Below are 12281 nucleotides of genomic sequence, written 5' to 3'. Positions count from 1 at the left end.
TTTGCTATGTCTCAAGATATATGCTCCAGTGGTTTTTACGAAAATTAACTTTGAAAAATATATATTGGGCTACATTGGCCTATATATATGTTGGAGCCCAAATGTAGCCCAATGTAGCCCAATGAAGCCCAATGAAGCCCAATGTAGCCCAATGTAGCCCAAAGATGGCCGCCAGAGACAAAAAAAACAAATGTAGCCCAAATATCAGCCAGGTGTAGCCCAACTATAGCCCAGTGACAGAATGACCAATCAGCTTCGCAAACCTCCGTTACGCGAAGCGGAGCGCTGTTACAGATATATATCTTTTTTTGAACGTTAATTTCTCAAAATCCACTGGAGCACACATATTCAGACCTAGCAAAGGCACATCGGGCTACCAGTCCCTAATATTTTACCAAGTTTCGTGCAAATCCATTCAGCCGTTCGATTATTATTATTTTTTTTTTTTTTTGCCCCGCGGGGCCCTTTTAAAACCTCCACATCAAACCTAGGGGGTCAGCGAGGATCTACTATGCCCCCTTATGGTCATTTGCCCCTTCGCTTTGGCCTCCTCTTGTCTCTCGATCCTACCGAGAGACAAGATGGCGGCCGCTACGGACTGTTTGGAATGTTTACAGACGCCGGAGAACCAATCAGCTTCGCTTCACAAAGCTCCGTTGCGCGAAAAGTACGCGTCCTGGAGCGCTGCCCGGTCCGCTGTTACAGATATATATCTTTTTTTAAACGTTAATTTCTCAAAATCCACTGTAGCACATATATTGAGACCTACAAAAGGCACATCGGGCTACCAGTCCCTACAATTTTGCCAAGTTTCGTGCAAATCCATTCAGCCGTTCGGGCTAAAAGTGAGGCCAACCGCCCTATGGAAAACTCAATGTTAAAAACACGTTTTGGGACCCCCCTTTTTTCTCGGCCCCCGCTTGACGAAACCCCCCCAAACTTTCAGGGGACGCTCAGAAACAAAATGTTCCATTTTCCTGAAAATTTCAGCTAATTCCGTCCATCAACGCCAAAGTTATTCAACATAGAATTTTCAGAAATCCCTATTAAAAAAAATCCTAACAATATATACCTACTGGCGACCGCCAGTAGGTAATATATATATATATATATATATTCGCCTCACCACTTCAATCTCCACCGAGGAGTATTACGAGAGCAGGCCCGATTTCTGTGCAGATTATTGCTCACATCATTCGCCATAACTTGTTTTGCGTTTTCGGTATATATATTTATATATTACCTTCTAGCCTATATTCATTTATATGTTTCGCTTAGTGGTAACTTTTTGTGTGGTAAAGGATATGCCTGGTAAAGGCATTGCATTGTAATTGATATGTGGTAAAGGCCTGCGCGCTAATGTCATAAAGAAGACCTCGGATGACACCATGGTGCATTCCTATCACTTAGATTTTTTATTTTGTCCCACACCTCTTCTTTCTTAAGTTCAGTAAACTGTGCTGGGATCATTCTCTTTGTGTGTCCTTGCTTGAACTCAATGTAGAATTCGTCTCTCGCTGGTATTATATTCAGGCGTTAAAAAAAATGGGAATTCTTGATAATCTCACACCATCCCATTGCCTGATTTATGTGGGCAGATGTACTTGCTTTAATTCATCATTTTGAGACTACCAACAGAAAGAAGACCAAGAGATCCTTGCTGGCTCTGCTTAGGGACCATTGAAGTAGGGGAGGTCAAAGAACAACTTCTCTGATATCTTTGTGAATCATCCCCTAAATATTAACTGAATATCTAACCATATTATTATACACATACATCCGATGGTGGGTCTAGTTAGTCCTTAATTGCTATACCCCAGGTCATTTCTCGAATGGGTACACTATCAATATACAACCATGCAGTTTCCATTCAATACCTTGTTACAGTTTATGATCAAATAACTAAACCCTTGACTAATCAGATAGAATTGGATATTTCAGCTTGTAATTGTCACTATCCTTTCAAGAAATAACACTATCTTATGTCAGCCTCAGTGAATAGTGGTGGTCCAAAGACTATTATTTATGGTGTCACAATTAGTCAACAATTTCAAATTTCGTAATCAGAGTATAGTAATCTACTCTAATCAAATGAATTGGATAATCTCAAAACGCAACAGCAAAAACAAGCATTCAGTAGTGGTTTATTTGTTTTTCTACCACTCTAAGTGATACACATAATTATAAAAATACATCTGGGTCAAGTTTGGTTGCCCCAAGTGGAGCGTGCAAAAATAGAAAAGAGTGATAAAGTTCAGTGATAAGAAAAGAAAGGAATTGCAAAGATAAGTGACATAAAAACACAGTAGTTATATTAAACAAAAGGATCCATTAATCATCCCCACACTAGAGCCTAGCCTAACCAAAAATCAAACATCAATTATAAGTTAATCAAAAACCTATATTGGTAAATTATAGTGCACGGGGGAACAATCTATAGGTCCAGGCAGATTTTAAATGGGCGTCGACGTTTCGACTCAGCTTCTGGCCTCCCGGTGATTTAAACCTGGGCCTTGCGAGTCTTCATCAGGACTGTATCGGGCAACCATACACCAATGAATGACCCCTAGCGATGAAGAAGATTCTGATATATTTATTCTGTTAGTCGATCAATGAATGAGGCGTCCTCCTTCTCCTGCATGTATCCAATGGGAGGGTCAGTCAGAGTTTTTTCCAAACTGAAGTGTTCTGTGTCTCTCAAAAGCGCACCAAGAACCGTCCGTGTTCAGTTCGCGACCGAACACGGGACATACCGGAATGCTTGAAACTGTACTCCGCTTAGTGATCCCTTGAATAGACTGGACCGTCCACAATCCGAGGGAATACTCTGAACCTGTGCTCCCTTCTGAAAAATTAGTTACTTAAGATATCGGCAACAGCTGTGTGGTACAATTTTATCTGACTGTACGGATTTTGACGGAACTCCGGTTCTTGGTGCGCTTTTGAGAGACACAGAACACTTCAGTTTGGAAAAAACTCTGACTGACCCTCCCATTGGATACATGCAGGAGAAGGAGGACGCCTCATTCATTGATCGACTAACAAAATAAATATATCAGAATCTTCTTCATCGTTAGGGGTCATTCATTGGTGTATGGTTGCCCGATACAGTCCTGATGAAGACTCGCAAGGCCCAGGTTTAAATCACCGGGAGGCCAGAAGCCGAGTCGAAACGTCGACGCCCATTTAAAATCTGCCTGGACCTATAGATTGTTCCCCCGTGCACTATAATTTAACAATATAGGTTTTTGATTAACTTATAATTGATGTTTGATTTTTGGTTAGGCTAGGCTCTAGTGTGGGGATGATTAATGGATCCTTTTGTTTAATATAACTACTGTGTTTTTATGTCACTTATCTTTGCAATTCCTTTCTTTTCTTATCACTGAACTTTATCACTCTTTTCTATTTTTGCACGCTCCACTTGGGGCAACCAAACTTGACCCAGATGTATTTTTATAATTATGTGTATCACTTAGAGTGGTAGAAAAACAAATAAACCACTACTGAATGCTTGTTTTTGCTGTTGCGTTTTGAGATTATCCAATTCATTTGATTAGAGTAGATTACTATACTCTGATTACGAAATTTGAAATTGTTGACTAATTGTGACACCATAAATAATAGTCTTTGGACCATTGTTTTATAATATTGTCAAACACCCAGGTCCTAGATCATTTGGGTTACCCCATTTTCATTAATGGTCAGTGAATAGTGGTTGCAGAAATGTAACTCTCAACTCACTTTACCTGAGACAAATTAGCAGGATATATTGTGACATCTTAATCTGACTCTGCTTCATTTTCATTTGTAACTGTAATTTATACACAAGAGTTACAGTAACGGTACCTTGGTGCATAATCACCAATGAACAAGAACTTTATGCATGTTGAATCTTGTAGAGACAGGTCTGCTCGTCCGTGAAGGGCCAAATATTTTGATAATTAGATTTGTGATTGTAAAATCACAGTCTTATCTCTATAAAATGTGCATGTGGAACTGATAAAGTGTAATAAAGTTCAGCTTATAAATCCTAGCATTGGTCCACAATGTCACTGATGCTTCTTCATTCATACAACACCACACCATCACACACACACACATTTACTGTTATATCATGAAGTGCAGCAAGCAAAGCTGCTGAGGCGATTGCATGAAAGGGGGAGAGCAGGATATCATAATTTGTTCTAGGATGCGGTGCTGCTGCTCTCTTCCCTAGGATTGGTCCTCGAATTGGCTACCTTGCACTACACACACACACACACACACGCACACATATATATATATATATGTTCAGATAGATAGATAGACAGATTGATAGATAGATAGATAGATAGATAGATAGATAGATAGATAGATAGATAGATAGATAGATAGATAGATAGATAGATAGATAGATAGACAGACAGACAGACAGACAGACAGACAGACAGACAGACAGACAGACAGACAGACAGATAGATAGATAGATAGATAGATAGATAGATAGATAGATAGATAGATAGATAGATAGATAGATAGATAGATAAATAGATGGCCATTTCCCTTGCAACCACCTATGAACTCTGAGACAAAGCTCCAAACCCTTAAATGGATGCCCCTTGAAGCATGGGTAAGGTTTAAGAAAAGTTTTTTTTCCAAAACCTTTCAAACTGTGCATGTGTGCTGCTTTGTACAACACACAAAAAATGGGGAAAGTGTTAAACTGTGTTTAAGCATAGTATTTAGAACTGCGAGGGTTTACTTCCAGTTAAAACTCTATGCTTTACATCATGCACACTCATGTGCACTACCTTGCAAGAGTGTGTGCGTTGGCCCAAGGTAGCCTAAAGTGTGCCAGCGCACGAAGTGGTGGAAAGAAGTAAAGCCATATTGTAGAAGATATAGTGCTGCTCTACTCTGTCCTTTCACACAACTTGTTACTGTACTGTATTGCTTAGAGTGTGAACTTCTTAAATCTGCCTCTATATTTTAGTGATTCCGTTAGTAGTATGTGGTCTTCTTGAATGTAGTCCTTTTAGCTTTTTTGGAAAGAGGTATGGCTTTTTAAGAATCATTAAAATCCCGTGAACACATCCGGCTCGCAGACTTTTATGCAATCATCTTTTATTCATCCGCACTTACAGTGTCCACCTTTCAAATGTTTTCCACTGAGGTGCCTGATTCTCACTGAGTCTGTCAAACTTCCCTGAGAATGCTATGCACTGTGGAGGCCTACAGCAGTCTGACCCTGTGATGGCCCCAAACATTGTTCTCAAACCACAAATGCAGCTCTCAAAGGGACCGTTTAGAGGCAGATGTTGCGTTTTCAGAAAATGCTATCCAGAGTTCATAACCCCACCATTTCAGCATCTTGTTATGAGTCACAACCGTCTATCACCAAGGGAGCTCCCTGGCCTGCCTGATGACCAGACAGAATAAACATTAGGGATCCCCACTAAAATACAATTGGCAGACAACTTATTTTTGTTGTCATTTGTATGACAAAATAGGGCAAAGAGGCTAAAACCTTTACTATTGCACTACAAGATTCATATTAGGGAAGATACAGTTTTGCTAGTAAAATAAAATATGATTACAGTGTTCTTTCTAATGGCCAACAGCAAATGCAAGCCACGGGGCATTGTGGGAATCCCCAGTCCCCTATGGACATTACGGTACCTCTACCTGCACCCTTGGTGGGTGCAGCGGAAGCCAATTGCAATTGTTTGCTCTAGCCCGGCAGGAACAGAGCAGCTTTTGTTCCTGCTCCCGCCAGGCGGGTGCAATGCTATGTTCCCTGCCTGCAAAAGCGAAGGCAGGGAACTTAAGTACTCCTGCCCATTATCGTACCTGCAGGGACAAGCAGTGTCCCGGGAGTAGGGTTTCCCAAGACACTGCTGTCATTGTGCACCAAGGGATGGGGTCCCTGGTGCCACAGGATGGCTCTTTATGGAGGCTCCGGGTCCCTCTACAGAATGCTTAGGCCTCAAGGGAAGGGGTCTCAAAAGCCCTTACGTGCCTCGGACAGTAGGGCTTTATGACCCCACCCCACAAAAATGATTCGGAGCTTAGGAGAGGTCCTCCAAAGCCATCCCATGCCTCCATAACATCACTTTAACCTTTGCTTGTTTGAGTAAATATTTTGTGAGGCTCCGGTGAAGCAAACAACAAAATTATATTCCATGAGGCTATGCAAAGCCACTTTCCATGGCTTTGAATGACCTCATAGATATGGAGTAAGGCAAGGCAGTGCAAATTGCTGCATTGCCTTACTCTGCGCTCGGGAGGCATTCCATGGACGTTGCGGTAGGTGTTCCCATTGATTTTGATGCTTCCCCAGATTTTTAAGACCATGTAAACATGGGTATATACAAAAACCTTACTCCTCCCAAGGTGAAGCGTAACAAGGAGAAATAACTTTATTTCTCTTTTCATGTGTGCTGCATTATGCATTTAACAGCATCATACAGCAGAATAAGAAAATCACACACTGTTAAAAAGACATGACAACAATTTACAATAATAGAGTGTACCTGTATGAATTTTTAAAGACCTTGACCATTACAATTCACTAGAGGGTTCCGGAGATACAGATTTTATAACTTTTTATCACTTTTAAATGCAACCACAAACAAGCATTAATGTACGGTTTGAAAACTTTTGAAAAGTTTTGAAAAGTTAGTGCGAGTGTGCAGGCCTGGCTTGGGTGACCAAATCCGACAGGGATGAGGAACAGGGGGCCGGAAAAGATACTTTTACTTTGAGGGTCATCCCTCGAAGTCCTCTGCATTGCTATAGTTACTCAGTGGCTGGTGCACTACTGGTTATGAAGCACCGCGGTTCGATGCAATACCTTTGGTGGGGGATGGTGTTGATTACAAACAACAAACCAGGCCTCTGACAGCTCTCTCAGGTCGAGAGATCCTCTCACAAGAGCGCAAAATAAAAACTGGAGCACTGTGATTGGTCGAAAGGCCGGTTTTTGCCAAGAGCCTTCACACCCTCACGGGAGCGACAACCTACCATGAGCCCAGCAAGAGCAAGCACTCTGATTGGTTGGCTGTTGGAATGTTAGAAAAATAATGGTTACCGTTTGCTGTGAAAAATTGGAGGTGCTGTGGAAATGAAAATTAAAAAAAAATATATATATATATATTTTTTTTCCACTGAAAAAAACATAGGTTTCACACACGTTATAGTTAGCTGGTCATTTCACTCATACAAAACCATTGAAATTCCCCCGTTGTAGTTAACTATAACTCGCGCGCCCGCAATGCACTGCTGTTGACGTCACATATTACATCACTCATGACATGGTCAGTGACATCACTGATGACATCTCAAATGACATTACTAATGACATCACTGATGACATCAAACAGTGAATGTGTGTCTTTCTGAAAAATAAATATTTTTTATATATGTATATCTAAAGGTCGTCAGTAGAATAAATGGATAAATAAGTGTCGAAATTGATGTTTTTTAATAAAAAAGATTGCATAACTAACTTATTAAGTGTATCTTACTGAATACATGTATTAGCAAGTAATGTTTAAATATGTAAATAGCTGTATCAGTGTCTCACTTTGTGTATAAGTGGCTGCAAGGGTTGGTGAGTAGTTACATGAGTGTGTGTATGGGTTATTAGTTGTTTTTTTGAGTAGCAGAATGAGTGTCTGTATGGTTTGGTGGGGTGTATTACTTAGCGCATAGATGCATGAATGGGTGACCCACTGTTTGTATGTGTTTTGAAGACAGCATGTGTGCAGGACTGTATGGGTGGATGAGTGTGTATATGGGTGTGTTAGTGAGTGAATGACTGTCTCAGTAGTATCTTTATGAGTTATTACATATGTTTTAATCTAGTACATATGAGTATTGATGTATATAAGTGAGTATATGTGAGAGTGACAGATTGGAAGAGTTCCTGTATAAATAAGTATGTGTTTTTATAAGTGATTGTTTGAGAGAGTAAGTATGTGTATGTTTCTGTAGAAATTAGTGTAGTGGTGGGTGTATAGCTATATATGCAAGTAAATGGATGTTTGATAGTTGATTTGCATGTGTGAGTATGTGTGTGAGTAACTCTAAAGATGAGTGTCGGTGTGTAATAAGATGTATAGGTGTATGAGTACATATGATGAGTGAGTACATGTATGAGTGCCTATATAGAACTGTTTGTGAATGAGTGTATGTGTCTGTAGATGTTGGAATTACTGATGAGGTTGTTCTAACTAGTATTGGTATCTCCATTGTTTTGAAAATGTTAGTTTCTATTTTTGAATGTGTGTGTCAAAGATTATATTAGGGAGAGAGGAGGACTGTCACTCTGTCACAAGGATGATGTCATCAGTGATGTCATCACTAATGTCATTTGAGATGTCATGAGTGATGTCATGAGTGATGTCACTGACCATGTCATGAGTGATGTAATATGTGACGTCATCAGCAGTGCATTGCGGGCGCGCGAGTTATAGTTAACTATAACGGGGAATTTCAATGGTTTTGTATGAGTGAAATGTCCAGCTAACTATAATGTGGGTGAAACCTATGGTTTTTCAGTGAATTTCTAAGGTTTTTTAAATGCTAATTTTTAACTATAACGTGTGTGAAACCTATGGTTTTTTTAGTCAATTTCAAAGGTTTTTTTATGCTGATTTTTAACTATAACGTGGGTGAAACCTATAGTTTTTTCAGTGAATTTCAAAGGTTTTGTAAATTCTAATTTTTAAATGTTTTAATTGTTATATTTTTTTATACTGATTTATTACTACACTATTTTAAATTATTTATTTTTAGATATTTTATTTTTTAATTACATTACATATTTTTTATATAAATTTAAATAAAAATGTTTTTAAAAACATTGAAATTGTAATATTTTTGTAAAATATTTTTTTATGTATATATATTTTATATAGCTGGCAATTATATCCTATGGAAGGAAATTCAAGTTACTGTAACTACGATTAGAACTACTTTTCAGGATCAGCAGTGGGCTGAAAGATGCAGCACTGAGGTCTCTCCTGATAACAGGTGAGTAAATCGGAATTCGTAGTTCAGATGATTTTTAAATAATTTTCTTATGTTCCAAAACTCCACACTTCGAAAAAATTCCAAGTAAAACCAGTCAATGTTAGCCTATGGAAGGAAATTCAAGTTACTGTAAGTATGGTTACAATTACTTTTCAGGATCAGTAGTGGGCTGAAAGATGCAGCACTGAGGTCCCTCCTGATTGGTGGGTGCAGCGGAAGCCAATTGCAATTGTTTGCTCTAGCCCGGCAGGAACAGAGCAGCTTTTGTTCCTGCTCCCGCCAGGAGGGTGCAATGCTATGTTCCCTGCCTGCAAAAGCGAAGGCAGGGAACTTAAGTACTCCTGCCCATTCTCGTACCTGCAGGGACAAGCAGTGTCCCGGGAGTAGGGTTTCCCAAGACACTGCTGTCATTGTGCACCAAGGGATGGGGTCCCTGGTGCCACAGGATGGCTCTTTATGGAGGCTCCGGGTCCCTCTACAGAATGCTTAGGCCTCAAGGGAAGGGGTCTCAAAAGCCCTTACGTGCCTCGGACAGTAGGTCTTTATGACCCCACCCCACAAAAATGATTCGGAGCTTAGGAGAGGTCCTCCAAAGCCATCCCATGCCTCCATAACATCACTTTAACCTTTGCTTGTTTGAGTAAATATTTTGTGAGGCTCCGGTGAAGCAAACAACAAAATTATATTCCATGAGGCTATGCAAAGCCACTTTCCATGGCTTTGAATGACCTCATAGATATGGAGTAAGGCAAGGCAGTGCAAATTGCTGCATTGCCTTACTCTGCGCTCGGGAGGCATTCCATGGGCGTTGCGGTAGGTGTTCCCATTTATTTTGATGCTTCCCCAGATTTTTAAGACCATGTGAACATGGGTATATACAAAAACCTTACTCCTCCCAAGGTGAAGCGTAACAAGGAGAAATAACTTTATTTCTCTTTTCATGTGTGCTGCATTATGCATTTAACAGCATCATACAGCAGAATAAGAAAATCACACACTGTTAAAAAGACATGACAACAATTTACAATAATAGAGTGTACCTGTATGAATTTTTAAAGACCTTGACCATTACAATTCACTAGAGGGTTCCGGAGATACAGATTTTATAACTTTTTATCACTTTTAAATGCAACCACAAACAAGCATTAATGTACAGTTTGAAAACTTTTGAAAAGTTTTGAAAAGTTAGTGCGAGTGTGCAGGCCTGGCTTGGGTGACCAAATCCGACAGGGATGAGGAACAGGGGGCCGGAAAAGATACTTTTACTTTGAGGGTCATCCCTCGAAGTCCTCTGCATTGCTATAGTTACTCAGTGGCTGGTGCACTACTGGTTATGAAGCACTGCGGTTCGATGCAATACCTTTGGTGGGGGATGGTGTTGATTACAGACAACAAACCAGGCCTCTGACAGCTCTCTCAGGTCGAGAGATCCTCTCACAAGAGCGCAAAATAAAAACTGGAGCACTGTGATTGGTCGAAAGGCCGGTTTTTGCCAAGAGCCTTCACACCCTCACGGGAGCGACAACCTACCATGAGCCCAGCAAGAGCAAGCACTCTGATTGGTTGGCTGTTGGAATGTTAGAAAAATAATGGTTACCGTTTGCTGTGAAAAATTGGAGGTGCTGTGGAAATGAAAATTAGAAAAAAAATATATATATATATATATATTCACTGAAAAAACCATAGGTTATAGACCATATATAGTTAGGAATTAGCATTTAAAAAACCTTATTTTACTCACACAAAACCATTGAAATTCCATATATAGTTAGTTGCACTAACTATATATCGCGCACCCGCAATCCACTGCTGATCATGTCACATATTACATCATTCATGACATGGTCAGTGACATCACTGATGACATCACTGATGACATCTCAAATGACATCACTGATGACATCACTGATGACATCTCATTTGACATCATTCTTGTGCTAATACGATAAACCTCTTCAGACTCTAATATAACCTTAGATACACTCAGTGTATACAGACACTCACACACTGCCACTCATCCATGGAGTTACTCACACACCCAGTCAGTCATGCAAAGAAACAATCTCAGCTCCATTTCTTCAACTATACAGTTAAACACACCTTACTTATTGAAACATATACTAACACATATTTACTCTCTTATACAATCCCTGATACAAGTTCACAATGATCGATACAACCACTCACTCATTCAGTGGCTCTCATGCACAGTTATTTATATATGCCAACTCTCACATGTACTGTGTTTTACATATGTACTTACTATGACATGTAGCATTGAGATATCCATTCACTCATCAATACACTCATGCACACAGTCAACTGCCCATGTAGCTGTTTCCACATGCACTCTTGAACTCATACACCTAGTGAATAAACTGCTCACACATCTATGCATAGAGTCACACACCTTCCAGCCACCCCCACACAAACTCAATCTCCCATAGAAATACTTGGGCAACCAATTAATAACACATATAGCCTCTCGTATAGCTAATGATCAACACATGCAGCAGTTTACAGAACAACAGACATAATGATGCACAAATTAAGACAGTTTAGTCACTAACCCATGCATTCAGTGAGACACATTTAATCACTCACTCATACAGTCAGTCATGCACCTACTAAATCCTTCATCCAGACACTTATACATCCACTCAAGACATATTTTAACTTTACAGAAAAATACAGTCACTGGATGTTGTCATCAGTGATGTCATCAGTGATGTCATTTGAGATGTCATCAGTGATGTCATCAGTGATGTCACTGACCATGTCATGAATGATGTAATATGTGACATGATCAGCAGTGGATTGCGGGTGCGCGATATATAGTTAGTGCAACTAACTATATATGGAATTTCAATGGTTTTGTGTGAGTAAAATAAGGTTTTTTAAATGCTAATTCCTAACTATATATGGTCTATAACCTATGGTTTTTTCAGTGAATTTTCAAGGTTTTGTAAATGCTAATTCCTAACTATATATGGTCTATAACCTATGGTTTTTTCAGTGAATTTCAATGGTTTTTTTAATAGCAAATATCATAAGCTGTCGAATGTCAAGTACGTGGTAAGTGAAAACATTTTCGTGTTTATGCACACTGATCTGCTTTGAATGGTGCCCCCCCCCTCATTTCTATTAGGAGTACTCTCTCTTTGCAGATAGTGAAAGGTAGTTAACGCAGGCGTTTGCCCCCGTTGTAATCCGTCGCGCCTGCTTCTCTCTCCATTTGATTGATTGTTATCCAAGTATTTACT

The sequence above is a fragment of the Lissotriton helveticus genome, chromosome 8, assembly GCF_964261635.1.
Source record: "Lissotriton helveticus chromosome 8, aLisHel1.1, whole genome shotgun sequence".
Taxonomy (NCBI): domain Eukaryota; kingdom Metazoa; phylum Chordata; class Amphibia; order Caudata; family Salamandridae; genus Lissotriton; species Lissotriton helveticus.
This window is presented reverse-complemented; position numbering follows the sequence as displayed.